General features: G+C 37.8%; 1 protein-coding gene and 1 long non-coding RNA gene across 2 annotated transcripts in view; one reads left to right on the plus strand and one right to left on the minus strand.

Annotated features, from left to right (window-relative positions):
- The window catches only part of ATXN10 (ataxin 10), a 288,405-nt gene that overhangs the window by 224,331 nt on the left and 43,100 nt on the right, over positions 1–20,974 (plus strand). The window lies entirely within an intron of this gene.
- The window catches only part of LOC143691128 (uncharacterized), a 60,267-nt gene that overhangs the window by 1,194 nt on the left and 38,099 nt on the right, over positions 1–20,974 (minus strand). Inside the window, exon 2 of the long non-coding RNA XR_013179354.1 lies at positions 2,724–2,829. This is a non-coding gene — a long non-coding RNA (uncharacterized LOC143691128). The remainder of the gene's footprint in view (positions 1–2,723; positions 2,830–20,974) is intronic.

Genomic DNA, 20,974 nt, shown 5'->3' on the forward strand with positions numbered 1-20,974 from the left:
CTTTAGAACCCTGCTTTGAGGGCATTAAACTAAGATGTGGCAGGATAGCGTGGACTGGAAGGCCAGCCGGGCCAGGTTCTGTGTCCTGCAGGGCTTGCCTTCTCTCCAGCTGTGTGACTTGGGACAAAAATAATTGTGCCCCAGTTTTTTCACACCTCAAAACCGAGAAAAATAATGTATGCATTGTATCTTGCAGGGCTGCTGTGAGCACTAGAGGTGATGTACATAGAAGATACCAGTTGAGTCTTGGCATTTGATAATCACCAAAATACTAATTGCTACTGCTGTGCATTAAGCACTTAGATTCTAATTATTTTGCTTTTATACCAGTGATTCTGAGACAGATATGAACTTTTAAAAGTTTCTTGGATAGAAAGTACACCTTTCTCAGCTTTTTATTTCCACGTGTCATTTTGCACGTAATTCCTCAGTAAATGTATTGAGTTAAACTTTTGGAGCCAAATAATGTCTGTCAGTTCATAATGGATACCACTGAATTCTATTCAAACTTTACCTTGTTACTCTTAAGTGATACCTTAATGAAATTGGTCAGCCTTAAGGAGAAGTTTGTCATACTCCTTTATATATCATAGCGTATAATTATCAAGATTATGCCATTAACATAAAGTGCTATTTAGTTTTTGTTATGTAGTTGTAGCCATAGCTGGGGTCCAGTGGGTGTTTAAACCTTTGTGAACTCAAAATTCTTTTATGGTGATGGAATATTTCATGTTTTAATACTCTCGATAGAGTATGTGTTCAAATATTCTACCAGGTATGTGTTTTTTACAGGTTCATATAATATATAAAATGCATTTCTGTTCCAAGAAAAATATAAGTAGTAAACAGTTGGGAGAGAGCTTGCATATTTTCCTTTCTTACCCTGTCTGATGATTAATGCATTCAGCTATGTTCAGCCTCATGTTTAACCAGGTTAGTGTTTAGTTTTGGTTAGGCTGTTTTCCTTGTGAGGACAGAAAGGGCCAATCCTGTGCCCTGCCTGTCTCCCAGATGGAGTCTTTGCATTGTTTCCAGATCACAGTGCTTAATGTAAGGTCAGATTTTCTTGTGAAAACAGATTTTGGATTAACTATATCTGTGCACTTGCACACATCCCTCTGCACCTGCCTGTGCACTTAAGCTTTAGCAACCTGCTGAAGGCATGGCTCTAATTTCAAAATGCACAAGAGAGTAGAGGTTCTGCTCTATAGCATAGCATCACAAAAGCAAATTCTGAATGCACAGTAAATCTGTAAATTCCTTTCAGAAAGACCTTGGAGTGTAGTGGGAAGAGCACAAACTTTTACCTCCCTTGTATGACCTTGGACCAAGCCTGTAGTAACTGTGTCTCCCTCCTTTATCTGCTTTGCTTGGTTGTTGTGAGGATTTAATGTGTGTTCAGCAAACTATAGCCTGCAGGCCTGTTTTTGTAAATAAAGTTTTATTGGAACACAGCCATGTCCATTCCTCTAGTATTGCCTATGACTGTTTCCAAAGACAGCAGCACAGTTAAGTGTTTACAATAGAGACCGTATGGCCCACAAAGCTGAAAATACTTACTCCCTTGCCCTTTACAATAAAATTTGCCAGCTGGGATTTAATGCAGTCAAAAATTAGTGGTTTGACTCCCAGCTCTGCCATTGAATAGCTGTGTAATATTAATTATACTGCCTAACCTCTTCATGCTTTAATTTTTCAAATATAAATGTCATTTATCCATCCATTCACGGAATTTAGATTATACATTCACTGTGTGTCAGACAGTATTCTAGGCTTAGGCGATACAGCAGTGAACAAAATAAACACAAATCCCTGCTTTCATGGAGCTTACATTCTAGGGAAGCATGTTCTCCTAGGATAACAATAGTATATGCCTCCTAGGGAGGTCTTGAGAATTAGTGCTGGTAAAGGCATATTTGGAGCATCACTTGGCTTAGATGGCCACACACAGAATACATGCTTAGTAGCGTTTGTGTGCCTGAAGGAGTGAATGGCTAGTAGAAATGGGGGTCTACCCAGTGTAGCTAGCTTAATGGAGAGAGCGCAACTCTTATGAAACTGTGATTCTCCACTGAGTGATGAACAAGTGTCTCAAAGGCCGTGGGGTCAGAGCACACAAAGCTGATGGGTTGTTCTTGGCACAGAGGATGGCTCAGATGGAGAAGGGAGCAGGCAAAGAGAGGCTAAATCCCAAGGCCTCCAACTTCCTAGTATTTATTTATGGAACTTGGAGTTAATTCAAATATGCTCACTCTATTTTAAAGTTCTCAGTAGATATTATGGTAGAGCCAAGATCCCTTGGACTTGTGAGGTTCTTTAAATTCACATCTGAGGAAGGAGAAAGGGTCTTTGGAAATACAGGGATTACCTTGGGCTAATTTTCTGTGAAGTAGCAATTGTGTTTTAAGAATGAATATTTGTATTTCAAAATATGAATACCTTAAATAGCGATAATCTAACGAAACTAGTATTTATACTAAAGGTCCTAAATCCTGAACAGTTTTATGTCTCAGTATTAGAATGTGTAGCTGGGGTGGGGACAATAATTGAGTCAGTAACCATGGGTAGTAGTGTTAAAGGACCTAGAAATCCCAGGTTGTATGACTTGGGGAAAATAATTTAATCTTGCTTATTTTCTCATTTGTAAAGAAAAGCAGTTGGATCAAGGGTTTTCAGACCCTTTTCATCTCTAATTATAAGAAGATTCTGGAGTTTTCTCTTACCTTAACCAGATGCCCCAGTGTGGAACTTTGCATTGATTTTCACTACTGCTGGAAACTGCCACTTCTTTCTCATGTAACAGCATGACCCCTGTGGCTCTTTATGTTTCTAAGAATGGAACACATAATGTTGGAATAGCAGGACTCTGCTCTTGTGAATTTGTTTCCTCAGCTTTTTATTCAGGGTAATTTCCTTTCCTGACCCTTATCTGTAAATGGTTGTATAGGTTTTTTGGATCATATGATCTCCTAAGGTAGTTTCCAGTTCTAACATTCTAAGATTCCATAATAAAATTCAGAAAATTAAAGGTGGGCGGGAAGAAAAGGGCTGTGTTTTTTTTTTAAGATGGAGAGAAGGGACACCTCCACAGGTGGGAGTTGTCAAAACCTAGAGTTGCTGTTCCTGGGGTGGGGGTGGGGGGCTGTCTTGTAGTCTAGGGACCGCAGAGAGGCACTTCTGTGCTTGGGAGGTGTCCTTGTCTCTCTCTCTGATCCTCAGGCGGCGTCCTTTTTCCTATGATGCCTTCCTTTTGACAAAGGTCTGTGAGTTGATTACTTTGGAGGAAGTGTGTATACCTCAAAAGTGTATATAATGTGAAACAATCTATTCAAGTTTGCTTTGTGTAGTTACAGATGTGAAAGCTGAGACTCAAAATCTATAGCTTGTGTTTTGTCATGCAGCAGAAGTAAATAAAATTCATAGGCTGTCTATACAAACTTTTTGAAAGTACAAAAAAAGTTATTTGTGCTTAATTCAAAAATTGTCATTTGTCTGGAACTTTCATTCCAGTGATATTTAGTAATTAGTAATATGTTTTTGAAAATCACTGGTCAATAAAGAAGTAAAATGGAAAAATGTACTCCAAATAACTTTACTAATCAGGAGTCATTGCCCTTAAAACTGTCAGGTTAATATTACCTATGACTTTTTTTTTTGGTATGCTGTATGGCAAGGTCACATTTTATTAATTTTTCATATGAGTACTTCATACTCATACATTTTGGGTATTTATGTTATGAGCCTCTGATACCATGACTGGGGAGGGTCACTGACTTGCTAATGCCAGGCTGGGGACTGGAAGCCCAGGTTCCACACTCAGCCCTGTAGCACATGGGGGATGAAGGGGGCCCATGATGGCTAAACAAGTACATACACATACAAAATGCTGCAAGCTATAAAAGCCGTGCATTTTAATATAGTAAATTTTAAAATAAATTAAAATGTATATGTGTTTTTTTTAAAAAAAAACACAAATCTGGTATAAAATCTTATGGCTGCCTTTAGGACAAAGTTGAATCTCATGGGCTTGACCTTCAAGGCTCCTGACTGCGCCTCCCTGTCTGAGTCCAGACTCTCTCTTCTGTATCCTCTGTTGGCTTTGTGTTCCCCTCAGCACTGGAGAGAAGTGGCATTTTTGCTGGTCTCTAGGGTCTTCTCTCTCTCTTATCCCCACCTCTCTCCTGACTTTGGTAAGAGCAATAACTGTGTCTGGTTCACCCTTTAATACCTATTTCAGGGTTTGTCACAAGGTAGCTTTCTTTTTACATTTGTTGAATGAATAGTGAAATGATAGATTGAAAGAATTTCAGGTTTTTAGGTGTTAGCAGAGAAGTAAGCACTGGCGAAAGGAACTGAAAAGGATGCTGCTGTTTTACAGGTTGTGCAAATGGTGAGTTAGCTGCAGGCACCTGGGGCAGTGGTTGGAGTCCCTTCCCACTGACTAGGAACTATGAGCTCCAGCCCATGAGGTTGAAGAGTGAGTGGCTGCCTGTTCCCAAGTGCTTCCAAGGCCAGCCAGCCCTGTGACAGTCCAGGCCTGATTGGCCCATTCCTCTCCTTTTTTCAATCTCTAGCACTCTCAGCTCCACACTTGGCAGTTCTCCAGCATGTTTAATATTATTTCAACTGTTCTCTTTTCTTAGGACCAGAAATAACTTCCTTGCATTCACCTGGTACAATTAAAAATGCATGAATTTCTGAATTAAACAGACCTGGGTTTTGCCACTCACCGAGCTCTGTGACTTTGAACAGATTAATTGACCCTTTCAAATCTCATTTTCTTTACCTGAAAATAAGGACAGTAATTCTTACCTTGCAAAGTTGTTGTGAACCCCCAGTTTTTGTATGAAAAGTGTTCAGCATGTAGGAAGATACCGAGTACGTTCTTGTCTTCTTCCCTTTTCCCAGTTAAACTCTGAATAGAAACTAAGAAAGTTTCTGACAATAGGGTGTGCCTCTGAAATACATCCTCTAGTTTCAGGGACACATTACCCTAAACTGTTAAATTGTTACGTGCACCCTGAATATCTCACTGTGCACAGTCTATTTCAGGAGACACTGGTGCTTCCAGACAACCCCAGCAGAGACCAGCTAGTCAGGATCCAGAAATGGCTGAGGGTTCTGGTAGGAGGGAGAAGACACTCACCAGGCTGCTTTCTCCCTGGTCTCCTCTCTGCTTCCTTCTACCTAGCCTGGAGGGTGGAGGCTTAGAGAAGGGCCAGTATGTGACATAATTCTAAGCACTGCTTGGAGACTTAAGCTGCCAGCAAGTTTTGGTTTTGGTTTTGGTATTGATGGTTTTGTTTTGTTTTTGCATTTTTTTAAATTTTGGTTTTGTTTGGTTTTGTGTTTATACCATTGATAAGGAGTTTCCAAGGCTATTTCTTTTTTTTTTTTTTTTACATGGGCAGGCACCAAGGGTTATTTCTTTTAACAGCAAGGAGCTCATAATACAATGATCAGTCAAGATGCTTGTCCACAGGTTAAAAATTAGACTAAATGTGTTCAGGACAGAATTCTGTTTGTTTAGGCACTGAAGTGTGACATTACAGATGATGCATTATGGGTGGGAATTACACCCCAAGTAGCAGAGGTGGAATGCATATTTTTTAAAGCTCGCTATATGGGTTATTTTGTTCTAAATGTAGTTGTGCATGTTAGCACAGATGTGCCAAAACAGCTTTTCCAGAGCTGCTTTGTTTTCTCTGCCGTTGACACAGTTTACCAATCCTTTCTGGTATTGCTACTTTCGCAAGTTGTATCTTGTGGTACTTTAATGAGACTACTAAATGGAATGGAGCTTTAAGTGATGTGCTCTCAAGAACACTTGATAAATTCATTTCATGATTGATATTTTCCCCTCCTGCTTAAAAGCAAGATGCCTTTCGTAACATCTCTTCAAGTACCTCACTGGTCAACTTTCGACATTTTGCTTAATTAAACTATTTTGAAGAAACAACAAAAATGGAAAAATAGCACTGTGCTTATACTTTCCCCCCTCTATGATTCAGGCAGATTTAAAGTTGTTTACAAAGAATCCAACAAAAATGCTGTAAGTAAAAAGGTAAATAAAAAAAGATTACATTAGTATCTACCATTTTTTATTGAGTACTTTTGTGAAGCCAAGTGTAATACAAGGTATTGTTTCCTGGCCATCTACTAAAGTGATACCATCTACTTGCAGTAGAACATTTTTGCCCTTTTTTGTTCATGTGAGACCAAGGTGTTCACAGTTCATGTGGCTGAGCCAGGTTTATAGCTCAGTGCTCCTGGGTCCACTCCTGCTTTCATGCCCTTGCCTCATGTTGTGTAAGACACAAATGCCTGAAGAAAATGAGAGGCTGGGAATTGGAGACAGTGCTGTGCAATAATGTGCTGCCATCTTGGAGAAGGGATATATTCTTGGCAACCTATTTTTGGACCAAACAGATAAAGATGTTTTGCATTCCAAATCAGTTAAAAATACCTTTCTGACATCCAGCCCTAAGGTTTCTCATTGTTTTATAATTTCTCTGCATGGAAGCAGACAAGTTTTGTCACTATGCAGTGATCTAACATTCATTCACCAAATATTTATTGAGTTTCTTCCATATGTCAGGCATTTCCTTCTCACTTAAAAAAATGCATTTCTTTTTCAGTCTTGCGAGCAGATATATTTAACTTCTTTAAAATCAGCTAATTTCATTTGTTATTTAGTCATAGTTTTCTTCTAGTAGGTGAAAAATTCCTGAGAAATTTGCACAAAATTCAAAAGCAGATGTTTGCTAAAGAAAAGTTAGTTGTTGATCTTCCTGGAATTTGTTAGTCAACTTGGAAAATACCTTTATTAATTACATCATTCTTTGTACTTCTGGGTACTTTAAGAACTCCAACTGTTACTATTCTTGTAAAGTGTCTTTGTTTTTCAGTAAAAGCTTTCAGAACATTACTACTTTACCCCATTGAGTTTACTGTGGAATTTCAGTATCATTCTTCTTTCTCAATTCCTCTTTTTTTGGGGTAGGCACCTGCTCTGATAGGAGTGGTTTCTGCTGTTTTATCAGAGAGCATTCAGCCAGCAATTGCTATGTCACTAAGTGGAGGAGTAGGTTTAGCTTATGGGTTGCAGTCTGTGAATGAGTCTGGGCCCAGTCTTGGCCTGCCAGTGTTAGACTTCCCTGATTTTATGATGGAGCCACCAGGCAGTATCCCAGTCCTCTTGGGAAAAACCTTGTAAACGTCTGTCCCAAAATATAGTATTGCTTCTGCCCACTCATTTGTTCATGCGGATGGAAGACCTGTGCTTTCTTCCTTAACGCAGATTTAGCACCCACTCAGTTCGGCTTGATGGCATGCTTTTAGCTGTCACCTCTCAGCAGCGCTTTTTTTCCTGAGAGGCCTTAATTCCTAAACTGAACTTACAAAACTTAAGTTGGTGAAAACATGTTTGCCCTTTCCAATAATAAGAATAATAAGGCCAAGTAAACCCACAAAATAACATTTTCTTCCTGTCAAAAAGCAACCTTTAAAATTTTCTTTTTTAATCATTTTCAATTATTGTTTGTCTCCTTCGAGGAGAAACAATGTAGTTTACACATGACCCACTGGGAATGAAGTGCTCACAGTTACCTGTAGTGTCTAGGGTTGGCTTTCCCCAGCCTTTGGTTAAGTGATGTTTGGTGATGGTGCCAAAGTTATAGAGGGGCCAGAAGGGTTCCTCTCCCAACTCCTGACTGAGCCCTTCGCTATCTTCATTCCACTTCTCCAGGAAACCTCCAGTTCCTGGCTATAAAGACCATCTGTGTACAGGTGATTCCAAAGTATCTCTGGAATACAGACATTTTCCAGGGGCTCCACAGTGTCATGCATAACTGCGCACATTCTCTCTCAAAATGAATTAGAGAAAATACCCACCTACTTGTATCCACATGATGTCTCCAAGTGCCTCCCACCTACTATGATATGTCTAAGAGTGTGCTCTTCATTTCTCCCCTGCCCCAAATGTTTTCTTCCTCTAGTTCTTCCTACTTCATTCAGTAAATGATACCACCACCCATCCAACACAACCAAAACCTTAGAACCTTGAATCATCTTTTTCTTTTCCTACCCACCATCCTAGAAAGCACTTCCTATCTGATCTACTTCTAAAATATATCTTGCATTAGCCTGTTTCTGTCTCTTCCACTTCTACCTCAGTGGTCCCAGCCAGCATTGTCTCTTCAGCCACTGCAGTAGCCTTGTAATAGATCTCCCTGGGTCACCCCTCTACACTCAGTTCTTTATCTGGCAGTCAGGCTCATCTTTGAACAGTCTTTTAACAAATTGGATTACTTCACTCATTCATAATCTTTAATGACTCATTTTATACTTAGGAGAAAACATTTTATTTTCCTGACTTGAAGACTTGGTTAGTTTTCTACTTTTATTGTACAAATGAATCACCTAGGGAACTTTCATATATATATATGTGTGTGTGTGTGTGTGTATTTATTTTATATATACATACACACATACATGCATACATATATACATATAGTGTATATATATATATACATATACAGGCCTGGACCATCACCCCCAAAATTGACACTCCATTGCTGTGAGTTGTGCCCAAGGCATTGGTATTTTTTTAAAGTTCCTCAGATTATTTGTATTCACAAATTTTAAAACCCATGGATTGAGATCAGTGGGTCTTAAAATTTAGCATTTATCATAATTGTCTGAAAGGTTTGTTAAAACTGATTCAGTGGGTCTGTGGTGTGTGTGTGTGCGCACAATCATTTGCATATCTAAAGAACAAGTTCCCAGGTGATGCTGATACTGCCAGTCCAGGGACCATGTTTTAAGGACCTCTGTGCTGTAGGATCTGCCTCCTAACTCCCTTTCTAGCCTCCTCTCTGCCATTCTCCACATGGCTCCCTGCATGCTGGCATGCCAGTATCCTTTTCATAACTCACAAATGCTCAACTCTTATCACCTCAGGGTCTTTGAACTTCTGGTTCCCTTTACCTTAAATGATTGTGGTTCCTTATTCCTTAAATGATCTTTCCCTGAGGTCATTGAGTATCTGGCCCATTTTCATGGCCAGATCATTCTCATTTTTCGGGCCTCAGTTCCCATATCACCATTTTAGAGAAGTCTTACCTGGCCAGGGTCTGAAACAGGGCTTCATCAGTTATTCTCTAGTATATCATCCTATTTATTTCTTTCGTAGGAACTATCATAGTCTCTAAATTAAAATTTCAATTTTTTTGTTTACTTGTTTATCTGTCTCCTTCTCTGCTAAATTGCAGGAACGAAGGGATTTTGTTTACCTGTGTATCACCAGCACCTCACTGTTAGAAGATAACTGTTCAAAATATATCGGGTGGCTTAATTGGTGGGTGAGTGGCATGGGTGCAAAGGTGGGGTGGATGGATGGGTGGAATCAGTCAGCAGAGCTGATTTGCTACTTTCACACCCATGCATTCTTTCAGCAAAGAATTATTAAGTATCTTAGGGGCAAAGCAAGTTGTACAAGAATGAAGAAAAATACAGTCTGGCCATTGAAAACCCCAGAATCTAATGAGAGAGACAGACATGCAAATCCCTACCATATATACCATGGGCCTTACATATCCAGATTCTTTAAGCCGTTTCCCTAACCTGGTTGTCACTGCTCTGACAAGGAGCAAGTGAAGAAGATGATGTTAATGCAACTCTCTCCTTAACAGGAAGTAAGAGGAAGAATCTTCTACCTATCTCAGCATTCTTTTTTTTTTGTTTTCCCTTGTGCTCCCACCTTTATGATGCCACTCTGCCAATACCAACCCTGCTTCTTTTGAAGCTCCTGGACTGCTGGTGGGGAGTGAGGATTTTTCCCCCCAGAAGACTCTTAAGTGGATCAGAATAGCACATGAATCAAATTAACTCCAAAGTCACTTTGACTGAAAGGTGGAAAATTCACTCCACATTAGAATACGCCTGTAAAAGGCCTAAATTCACTGTAATAATTAAATAGCCTCAGGATATACTCCACATTTGAATATTAATTCTCTTTCATTATCAAATTCCCAGGAAAGTATTAAAATCTAAAGACTAAATTTCATTTTAAACTGAAGTCCAAAGACATTAAAGTCAAATCCTCCTACCGATACGAGTAAAAATTCAAAGAAATTGAAGTTCAAAATGTTTCTTCCTGATTTTGTTCTGTGCTTAGACCCAGCTCTAGGGGCTCAGTGCCTGGAATGGGCCAGCATTCTTTGAGCAGCTGCACCTGTACTGCTTCTTGCTGCAGCATGTGTCTCTCTTCTAGGAATACCCAATACCAAATCTCTGATATGCCTCCCTTCTTCACAGTGAAAAAGGTTAACAGGGCATAGGTGCATCAAAGCTTTAGTCCCTACACACCAAGTTTAGAAAGCAAGCTAATTCCCAGGCTTCTAGCAGTTACCCCCCAGCAAAAGCTGTCCCCAGAAAGCAGCCCTTTATTGCCAAGGACCATGGTAGAAAGACCATGATAAATGAGGGAAGAGTCTTAGTTTCCACTTTCACCAGGATACCCGTTGGTCTGTGTTTGTTGGTGGTGGACTGTGGCGTTTGGGAGCAATGTCCTCACGAATATCTTGGATCCTGTGCTCCTTTATGTGATTAACTCCAATGAGCAAGACCATGCCTGTCTTACTCCAGAAGATTCTGTAGGGCCCCAGGCATAAGATCTGTTGTAGTCACACTCAGACATCTACTGCCCCTTTTCTGAAATTCACTTCATGAGCAGAAAGAACTAGGAACATTTCCATTTCCCGTTATATATTTTTCTCCTGATGTTCTAGTTCTTATTCCCCATTTATACATGAGGTCTGGTCCCTCAGATTTCAGAACTTTCTCCTTTAAAAAATCAGTCTCTAGCTTCAGCTAACTCAGCCTGATTGTGTTTTCTTTCTTCCACTGTTGTGTTCTGATAGTAAGATTGAAACACTTTTCAAACCACTCTAGTGCTCCTCTTTAATTTCCTAAGCAGCCTTGATTTTTAAGACAGAATGTTCTAAAGACTTTTGTAAATTGTCTATCTTGTTGAGTTCATTTTTCTACAAAGACGACATCCTTTTTCTTTTCCTAGTCTTTGAAGGGAATCTATCTAGAATTTCTGCTAGGTATGCTATTTATTGTACGTTTCTGACACATAGCCTTTATCAAGTTAAAAAAAAATCCCTAGTTTTCTGAGAATTTTAAATAGGTGTCTGACATTAACAGGTGTGTTTTCTGTGATAACTGAGGTAATTATTAGTTCATTAATGTGGTTAAAGGCATTGTAGATTTTCTGATCTATGTTGAACTTAGTACTGCATTTTTGAGAAAAAAACACTACTCAAAATGTATTTTATAGGATGTTTAATTTAGCTACTCCAAAGTTATTTATAGGATTTGTTTTTCATCTCTGATCACTAGTTAAGTAGGTCTGTAATTTTCTTATCCTGGTTTATCTTATCCTTATCACCTCATAAAATGAGTTGGGAAGTTTCTCTCTTTTTATATTATTTTATGACAGCTTAAATATAGAATAGGTAGATTATCAGTTCCAGAATATTCAATGAAGCTCACTTGCAGAGCTGTTTGGGTCTTTGTTTTTGTTCATGAGCCTGTCATTTTGCTATCTTTAACAATTATTATTCTATCGAGACTTTTTCTTATTTATTTTGACATTTTCTCTTTTCTCTGAAATATCCATTCCATCTAGATTTTCATAAAATTGTTTATAAAATTTAATTTTTATCTTTGTTGTCTGTACTTATTTTTCCCTTTTCATTCTATAATTATTAAATGGATGCTTCTGCTTTTTTCTTTCATCAGTCTTTCTGATTTTTTTATTCTGTTCATCTTTTCAAAGAACCACGTTTTGGTTAATCTTCTCTGATTCTTTACTCCCTACTATATTGATTTTTGTCCTTGGCTTTATAATTTATTCCCATATCTTTGGATTCACTGTATTACTTTTTTTCTTGCTTTTTCAACTGAGTAATTTGCTTATTTGTAACTTTTCTTTAACCATTTTCTGATGAACATTATGTCCTTCTCTTTAATGCTCTTGAGCCATATCCCACAAATTTTGACCTGCAATACTATTGTCATTATGTGCTGGGATTTTAAAATTTCCTTTATGACTTCCTCTTTAACTCAAGGGAGTGTTTTTTAGTTTCTAGACCCAACAAATTATTTAAATTATGTAACTGTCTTTTTGTCAATTTCTTCTATGTTGGTTTTTTAGATTTTAGTAAGGCTTGTTTTTAAAGGTAGCACATGGTCAGTTTCTGTGATTTTTTTTTTTCATATGTGCTCAGGGAAGTATTTATATTTATTCTCTATTTATTGGTTTTAAAGATAGATTATAGCTATATTTATCCATTCATCCATCTGTTTCCCTACCTATATACCTTTTTTTTAATCTGCCAGTCTGTTATTTCGTACTTACTAACCTGTCATTCTGTATTTCAAACTTTCTAATCATGCTAACCAAATCTTCCATATGTTGGCTTATTCTCATTATGCTTTTACTTTATCCATTTCTAGGAGAAGTGTTAAAATCTCTAGGGGGAAAAAATGCTAGCGTACACATTTCTCTCCATAGCTTTGTCTGCTATGACTTTATGTATTTCGAGGCCATATTATTAGACTCAACGTTCCTGATTACTGGTTTTCATGATACATGATGTATGTGTATGTGTGTGCTCTGTCTCTCTCTCTCTCCCTCAGAACTGTACAGAACTGTATATTTAGAAAAGTATTATTCCCTCTTATCCCTTTTGCACCTTTTTCATTCCCTCCATCTTTCTACCCCATTCCTACTTACTTCCTTTAGCCAATCTGATTAGCTTCTGTATTTGTTTTTGTACAACTCAGCATGTACATGCTATAATCTTAGATTTTAATTTTTAAAAATTAAAATGCTCAGCTTCAATCCTAGGTTATCCCTGTCATCTCTTGGTTGGATAAAGCTCATAATCCAGTTGATTCCTCAAGAAAGGCTCATTTGAAAACGGCATTCTGTTGTTACTTTGCTTTATATGTTGCTTTTAAAAAGTCTGAAGCCAGTCTCATTCTTCTGCCCTTGTAAGTTATTTGTTCTTTCTGTCTGGCGATCCTACAGGATTTTTTCTTTATCTTCAAAATCTAATAAGTTTACCAGGCTATGTCTCAGAGTTGCTTTTTCCGGGTTAATTTTGTGAGTACCTGGGAACTTGGGGAAGGTCCTTTGAATATGTAGATTCAAGTCTTCTTTTATTTCTGAAAATTTTTCTTTGATTACAGTTTTAAATTACCTTTCTTCCATTGTTTTTTTTCTCTCCAAATACTCCAATAATACAAATTTAATCTTTTCTTACCTGTCTTCCATTCCCGTCATTTGCTCTCTGTGGTAGTTAGGTTCAGGCGTCAACTTGGCCACGTGAAGGTGTGTAGTTCTCTTGCTGTAGACATGAACCAATGGTACATGAACCTCATCTGTTGCTCATTACATCTGCAGTCTGTTAGGAGGCATGCCTGTGCAATGAATGATGTTTGATTTTATTGGCTGGTGCTTAAATGAGAGAGCTCAGTGTAGCACAGCCCAAGCAACTCAACATACCTCATCTCTACACTTGCAGCTCAGCCCAGGCCTTTGGAGATGCATAAAGAAATTACCCCGGGAAAGTTGTTGGAACCCAGAGGCCTGGAAAGAAGACCAGCAGAGATCACCCTGTGCCTTCCTATGTAAGAACGAACCTCAGTTGAAAGTTAGTTGCCTTTCCTCTGAAGAACTAATGACATAAATCCCCTTTTTATTAAAAGGCAATCCATCTCTAGTGTGTTGCATTCTATCAGCTAGCAAACTAGAACACTTTCTGTGACCCCTTTACTCTTTTTCTTTACCTCATTTCATTCTTGTGGTTGCTTGCCTGCCTTTCGTCAATGCCTTTTAGTGAATTTTCATTTGAGTCTACATAAGCACTTAGAAATTTTGAAATAGTTATGTCTCACATTTTTTTCTGTATTTGGTCAACTCTTTTTTTATTTCTTACTGTTTTCAGTCCTTTTCTGTTTTCAGTTTTTTAATTTCTCTGACTCAAGATGGTTTATCTTATCCCAGTCTGCTTACTTGAATATGTTTAATTCTGTTTGGAGTGTTTTCTTATAGTTTTCTTCATCTGGTTTTTGTCCCCCCTCCTTCCTTAGAAGGAGAGTGAGGGTTGAAGGGAATCATTTTTTCTCAGTTGAGGTATGTTGGGTAATATTTTCTATGTTTGTTTGTTGGTAGGATAACTCCACATGGATTTGTTTATACCTTTCTTGACACCGGACTGCTTCCAGTATTTCTATTCATTTATTCCCTCTTTTGTCAGTGTTTCCAAGTCCTCTAAATTTGATTCTGAATGTTACTTATATGTTGTGATGTCAGTGGGCTTATCATTTATCAGGTAGATTTGAAAGGCGGTGTATCGTTCCACATCGTTCTGAAGGTGTTTTTTTTCCTGCTCTTTTGAAGAAAACAGAGAATTTTCTGTATGGTTGGGTTGTTTCAAATTTAAAAGATCATTTGTTAATAAAAGTGTGGGGAACTCTACTTCCATCCATAACAGAGAAATAAGTATCAGACTAGTCCACCAAATTTAAACAACGAGAAAGTATTTTCAACAATTGTCTTCACACATTTATTGATGAGCAGTGTGAGCTCATAATTCCTGAGAGAGCTTCATCAACTTATGGGTTAATATTATGCAGTCTAATACATATGTAATTAGCATTCAAAAGAAAATAGGAAGGAGGTGCAGAAAAATATTTGAAGAAATAACAACTGAAAAATATCCAAATTGGACAAAAACTATATACCCACCAATCTAAGAAATAGGATAAACTCAAAGAAAAACACACTAAGGACCATTATAATCAAATTGTAGAAAAGTAGTGGTAAAGAGGAAATGTTAAAAGCAGTCCTAGAAGGGGAAAAAAACATACATAGAGAAGAAGGGTAAGAATGATAGCTAGCTTCTCCTTAGAAATAATGTAAGGCATGAACAGTGGAATGATATTTTTAAAAGCTAAAAGAAAACTGTCGAAACTGAGTGTAAAGTAAAGACATTTGTAGACTGATAAAAGCTGAATTTATCACTACTAGAACTGTGCAATAAGAAATGTTACATGAAGTTCTGCAAGCTAAAGAAAAATTATTCCAAATAGAAAACTGATTTCTATACAAAGAAAGCAAGAGCACTAGAAAAGGTAAATAACTGTAAAAAATAAATGTTTTCACACATTTTAATTTCTTTAAAACAATTGGCTCTTTAATGTAAATATAATAGAATATGATTTGTGGTTTATAATGTATGTAGAAGTAAAATGTATGAGAAAGTTCCTCAGAGTTTGAGTAGGATATGCATTATATATGAAATAGCCGGAAGATTCTTAGTATTGTATGTGATATGGTACAGTATTAATCGAAGATAGCGCAACAAGTTAGAGATGCATATTGCAAACCTTAGAACAATCACTTTAAAAAGAAGTATAGTTAATATGCCAATAGTGGAGCAAAAAGAAGATACTAAATAATATTTGCTTCAAGAGAAGACAGAAAAAGGGGGGAACGAGAACAAAGAAGAGTTAGGACAAATTGAAAGGAAATAATTGAACGGTAAGCCCAGTCATGTTGATAAGTACATTAAATATAAAATGGCTCAGATATTCCAATTAAAGGAAGGCAAAACTCAATTATATGATGTCAATAAGAAATGCACTTTGAATATAAAGATGAAGATAGGTTAAAAGTGAAAGAATTAAAATTAGATACCATGTAAACACTTTTCATAACAAAATGGGAGTGATTATTTAATACCAGACAAAATAAACTTGAGAACAAGGAATGTACCATAGATAAAAAGGAATATTTCATGTTGATTAAAGGGTAAGTTCATCGAGAAACACATATGTTTATAATAGAGCTTCAGAATACCTGAAGGTATAATTGAAAGAACTGAAAGAATGAGCTCTATAATCATATTTGGATATTTCAACACTCTTAACATTAATAAATCTAGAAGACGTAGAAAGAAAATAAGAGCATATTTGGATATTTCAACACTCTTAACATTAGTAAATTCTAGAACATGTGGAAAGAAATTAAGAGTAATATGGAAAATGTCAATGCTGCCAGCCACCCTGCCAATTGATTGCACCATCAGTAACAGAATATACACTCTTGTAGTACACTTGCAACATTCACCAATATAGGCCATATACTGGTCCATAAAACAAGTCTGAATAAACACAAAAGAACTGAAATCAAACAGTATAATGTTATTTAGCTATAAAGGCTTTGTTAGAAATAAATAATGATGATATCTGTAAAATCCCCAAATATTTAGAAATTGAACAACATACTTCTGAATAACCCATATGTTGAAGAGGAAATCATACGAAAATTTAAAGCATATTTTAAACTGAGTGAAAACATATCATAGTTCATGAGATGGGATTAAAGTAGTACTTAGAGGAAATCAATAAGTTTAAATAGGCACATTAGAAAACAAGAAAGGTTTAAAACCAGTACTCTTAGTGCCCACTTAAGAGTCTAGTAAAACCAAGAGCAAATTAAACCAGTGCAAATAGAAGAAAATAATGAAATTAAGAGTAGAAATCATTGAAGTGGAAAACAGGCATACAATAGAGAAAATCACAACCGAAAGTTAGATATTTGTAAAGATCAATAAAATTGGCAAATTGGGCTAGCTATTGAAAATAAAAGAGAAAATATGCTACTTACATAAGGAATGAAAAGGGAACATCACTATCCTACAGTCTTTAAAAATCAATAAGAGAGTCAGGGCCAAGATGGCATCTTGGTGAGGTGTGGGATTTAGTTTGTCCTCCAGAGCAGCTAGTAAATAGCCAGGAACAGTACAGAACAATTTCTGGAGCCATATCAGTGACCAGACACACAGTGTACGCCAGTCTGGACAAGCTGGACCGGCTGCTAGCCCACCCAGAACCATGAGTTCCCTAAGCTGTGGTGCCTGGCGCCCCTCCCCTACAGGGTGCTTCTCAGAGGGAAAAGGAAAGAGACTTTACTAGCAACAGGGGCTGAGCACAATCAAGCTCCAATTGTGGAATTAATTAGTAAATTCTGACTACTAAAAATAGGCCCCCAGCTCAGCTGAACCTCCAGTAAAACCTGAGGTGGACCTTAAGGATGTTATGCTGAGTGAGATTAGCCATGTTTCTTGAAGATGAGTATATGATATAGCTTTTGCAATGTGACTGTGGGAATGTAGAAAGCCTTGTGTTTGATGCTCCTTTTATCTACCTTATGGAGAGATGAGTAAAACATATGGGCTAAAAATAAATAAATAATGGGGAAATTAATGTTAAAACAAGTGTAAAGAAATGCTAGTGATCAGTAAAAGGGAGGGGTGAGGGGTATGGTATGTGTGAGTTTTTTTCTTTTTATTTCTTTTTTGGAATTGATGCAAATATTCTAAGAAATAATCATGATGATGAATATACAACTATGTGATGATATTGTGAGCTATTGATTATATACCAAGAATGGGATGATCATATGGTAAAAATGTTCATGTTTGCATGTTGTTATATTTAAAAAAAGAAAAAAATTTCATCAAAAAAAAACAATAAGAGGATATTATGAACGACTTGACACCAAAAATATGACAAATTAAATAAGATGGACGATTTCCTTGAAAGACACCAGATTCTAAAACTGAGTTAAGGATAAATAGAATTTCTGCATAGCCTATGTTTATTTTGAAAAACTGAATTTTTAATTTAAAACATTCCCACACCAAAACCTCTAGGTCAGCATGGCTTCAATAGTGTATTCTTTCAAACATTTAATGAAGACAGAATACCAATCTTTCTCTTTCAGAATATGAGGAGGAGGGAACACTTTCTGTAGTAGATTATTCATGCCCCCCAACTTAGATGTGTTCTTACTCTTAATTCACATCCCTGTGATTGTGAACACGTTGTAAGTAGGACCTTTTGAAGATGCCAATTTTACTGAATGTGTGTCCCAACTAAATGAGGGTAGGTCTTAAAACCAAATTACTGGAAGAAATTCAGACATGACAAGAGAATGCCAAGGAAGGAATTGGAAATCAAGAGACCCCGAGAAGAGAAAGGAGAGCATGTTGCCATGTGATGTGAGTCAGGGATACAAGACAAGGAACCCCAAGGATCCCGGCAGCCAGCCCCAGAATGTTACAGACTTTGTGGAGAAAGCATTACCTTGCTGATACCTCAATTTGGGACTTCCAATCTCAGAACTATAAGCCAATAAATTCCCATTGTTGAAACCAATCCATTGTGTGTTTTTTTGTTTTTTTTTTTGTCAGAATCTTTACTCTATCTTTTTACCAGGACCAACATAAGCCTTTGTGTTCCCCCTGACGTTTTTCATCTTGCCCTTGCAAACTAAGACACTTTCCACCTTGTTTTATGAAGCCCATATTATTCTGATACTTAGACCAGGCAAAGGCATTACAAGAACAAATACTACAGACCAATATCCCTCATAAACAGAAGCAAAAATCATTTTCAAAATATTTGCAAATTGAAGATTTGCTAGTTTACACTGGTTCTCTTTTTCCTACCTGGCCACCCTCATGAAGAACAGTTTAACTGTCTGGACCAGGAAGTTTATGACTGTTCTAGTTTGCTAGCTGCCAGAATGCAACACACCAGAGACGGATTGGCTTTTAATAAAAGGGGATTTATTTTGTTAGTTCTTCAGAGGAAAGGCAGCTAGCTTTCCGCTGAGTTCTTTCTTACGTGAGAAGGCACAGGATGGTCTCTGCTGGCCTTCTCTCCAGGTCTCTGGGTTCCACCAACTTTCCCCGGGGTGACTTCTTTCTGCACCTACAAAGGCCTGGGCTGAGCTGTGAGTGCTGAGATGAGGTATGCTGAGTTGCTTAGGCTGTACTATGTTGTGGTCTCTCATTTAAGCACCAGCCAATTAAGTCAACCATCATTCATTGCAGCAGGCACGCCTCCCAGCCGACTGCAGATATAATCAGCAGCAGATGAGGTTCACATACCATTGGCTCATGTTCACAGCAACAGAACTAGGTGCCTTCACCTGGCCAAGTTGACAACTGAATCTAACTACAACAATAACCAACTGAGCACTTCATTGGAAACAAATGATCATTACTATCATTCACTCTTAAGAAGGCAACAGTACCTAAGACAGAAATTCAGGGAAAAATTAACTAAAATATTCACCAGATGTCATCTTTGTGTGATAGATTTAGCACCCATTTTGGTTGTGGCAAGAAAATGATTATTTGGATTATGCAAAGGAAAATGAACCCAGACACATTCTTCCAAGATATGGCCTGTCTGAGAAGAAAAAAAGCTCAAAAAATCAGTGAAAAATGTAAGCACAGAATGAAAAAAAAGTCAGGAGAACCACAAAGGCCTTTGTTGGTCCTGGCAAAAAGACGGAGTAAATATTCTGCAGTGACGATCAGTGTCAGTGATTGTGCAGATTTCTTATCAGAAGATTAATACAACTATAGAAACTTTAAAAATACATTAGCAAATTGAAACCTGTAATATATAAAATGCTAATGTGTCATGAATGACAAGGCCATATTTTCAGTTTAGCATTAGAAAATCAAATACTTAAATTCTCTTTTGTTAACATTTTAATATATGATTATCCCAGTAGATGGAGGAAAAGCTTCTGACAAAATTCAATATCCATTCATGATAAAATTTTCAGCAAACTAAGAGTAGAAAAGAACTTGATAAAGGGCATCTGTGAAAAACTCTGGCACCTAATTTCACATGTTATGATGAAAGGCTGATGTTTTCCCTTCAGATGAGGAAAAACAGCATGCATGTCAACACTGTAATGGAGGTTCTAAGCAATCTGTTACATTCGGCAAAAGAAATAAAAGGCATACAGAGTAAAAAGAAAAAACTGCCAGTAGAACTTTTGGGGAATATGGTGGAATGGGGAGTTCCAGGAGGACCAAAACAGCTCATGGGTGGGTAGGAACTGTCTGAAACAACTGTTCTGGGGCTCTGGAGGCCAGGGGATCTCTATAGACCATCCAGGGAAGAGCCAGAAGAAGGAAGAGGCAGAGGAACTGCAGTAGAGAACTTTAGAGTAGCTCATTCCCCACTCTTGAGGTGGGCTGCCTTGGGGTCCAGTCCCTGGTTGGCTGGTGTGGACAGAAAGGGATGTAGAAGTCTTCTTCCCAAAGAATGAGAGTGTGGTGTACATGGATGAGTGCTGATTACAGCTTTTGATCAGCAAATTCAGATTTCTGGGCCCCAGCTCTGAGGTGCTGTTTCAGTACAGAGCTCCAGCCATTGTTTCAAATCTGCCCCCATTAGTAGTGGAAGCGGTAGAAATTTTAAGGTGCAGGGCCTCCCTAGGGCTTCTGGGAACAGTTTGCTGAAAGGTGCCATCTGCTGGGCTGGCTAGGAAAGCATAGCCTTGGGAGCTGTCAAAAAGGCTTATGGTGTCTTTCCTGATCCCTTCCCCAGGGCTCTCTGAAGCCAACTGTACTACCTTCGTAGGTCACTGGCCCTGTTTTGGCTGGGAAATACTGACCTGAGAAAGTCCTCTCCAGGGTAAACCTCCTCCCAGAATTTGCCCTCTAGGCAACAGCAGCTAGAGGCAATGAAAGTAGTAGTAAAACAACAACAACAACAACAACAACGAAACTTGAGATGCAAAACAAAAATAAACCAAACAGATCATGATTCCCAGTCAAGGAACTGAGGAAAGGAAGCTTTCTCTTGAGGGTGAAGCAATTGTAGAAATAGTGTAATATTTAAAATTGTACTGCCTACCCAGGACAAGAAGCAGATGAAGAGCTACAAAAATCTGATCCGTTAAATATGGGCAATTCTGAAGGTCTATGTATTAGTTAGGGTTCCTTAGAGAAACAGAATCAACAGGAAATATCCGTAAATATAAAATTTATAAAAGTGTCTCATGTGACCTTGGGAACGTAGA

This window comes from Tamandua tetradactyla, chromosome 7 (assembly GCF_023851605.1).
Source record: "Tamandua tetradactyla isolate mTamTet1 chromosome 7, mTamTet1.pri, whole genome shotgun sequence".
Taxonomy (NCBI): domain Eukaryota; kingdom Metazoa; phylum Chordata; class Mammalia; order Pilosa; family Myrmecophagidae; genus Tamandua; species Tamandua tetradactyla.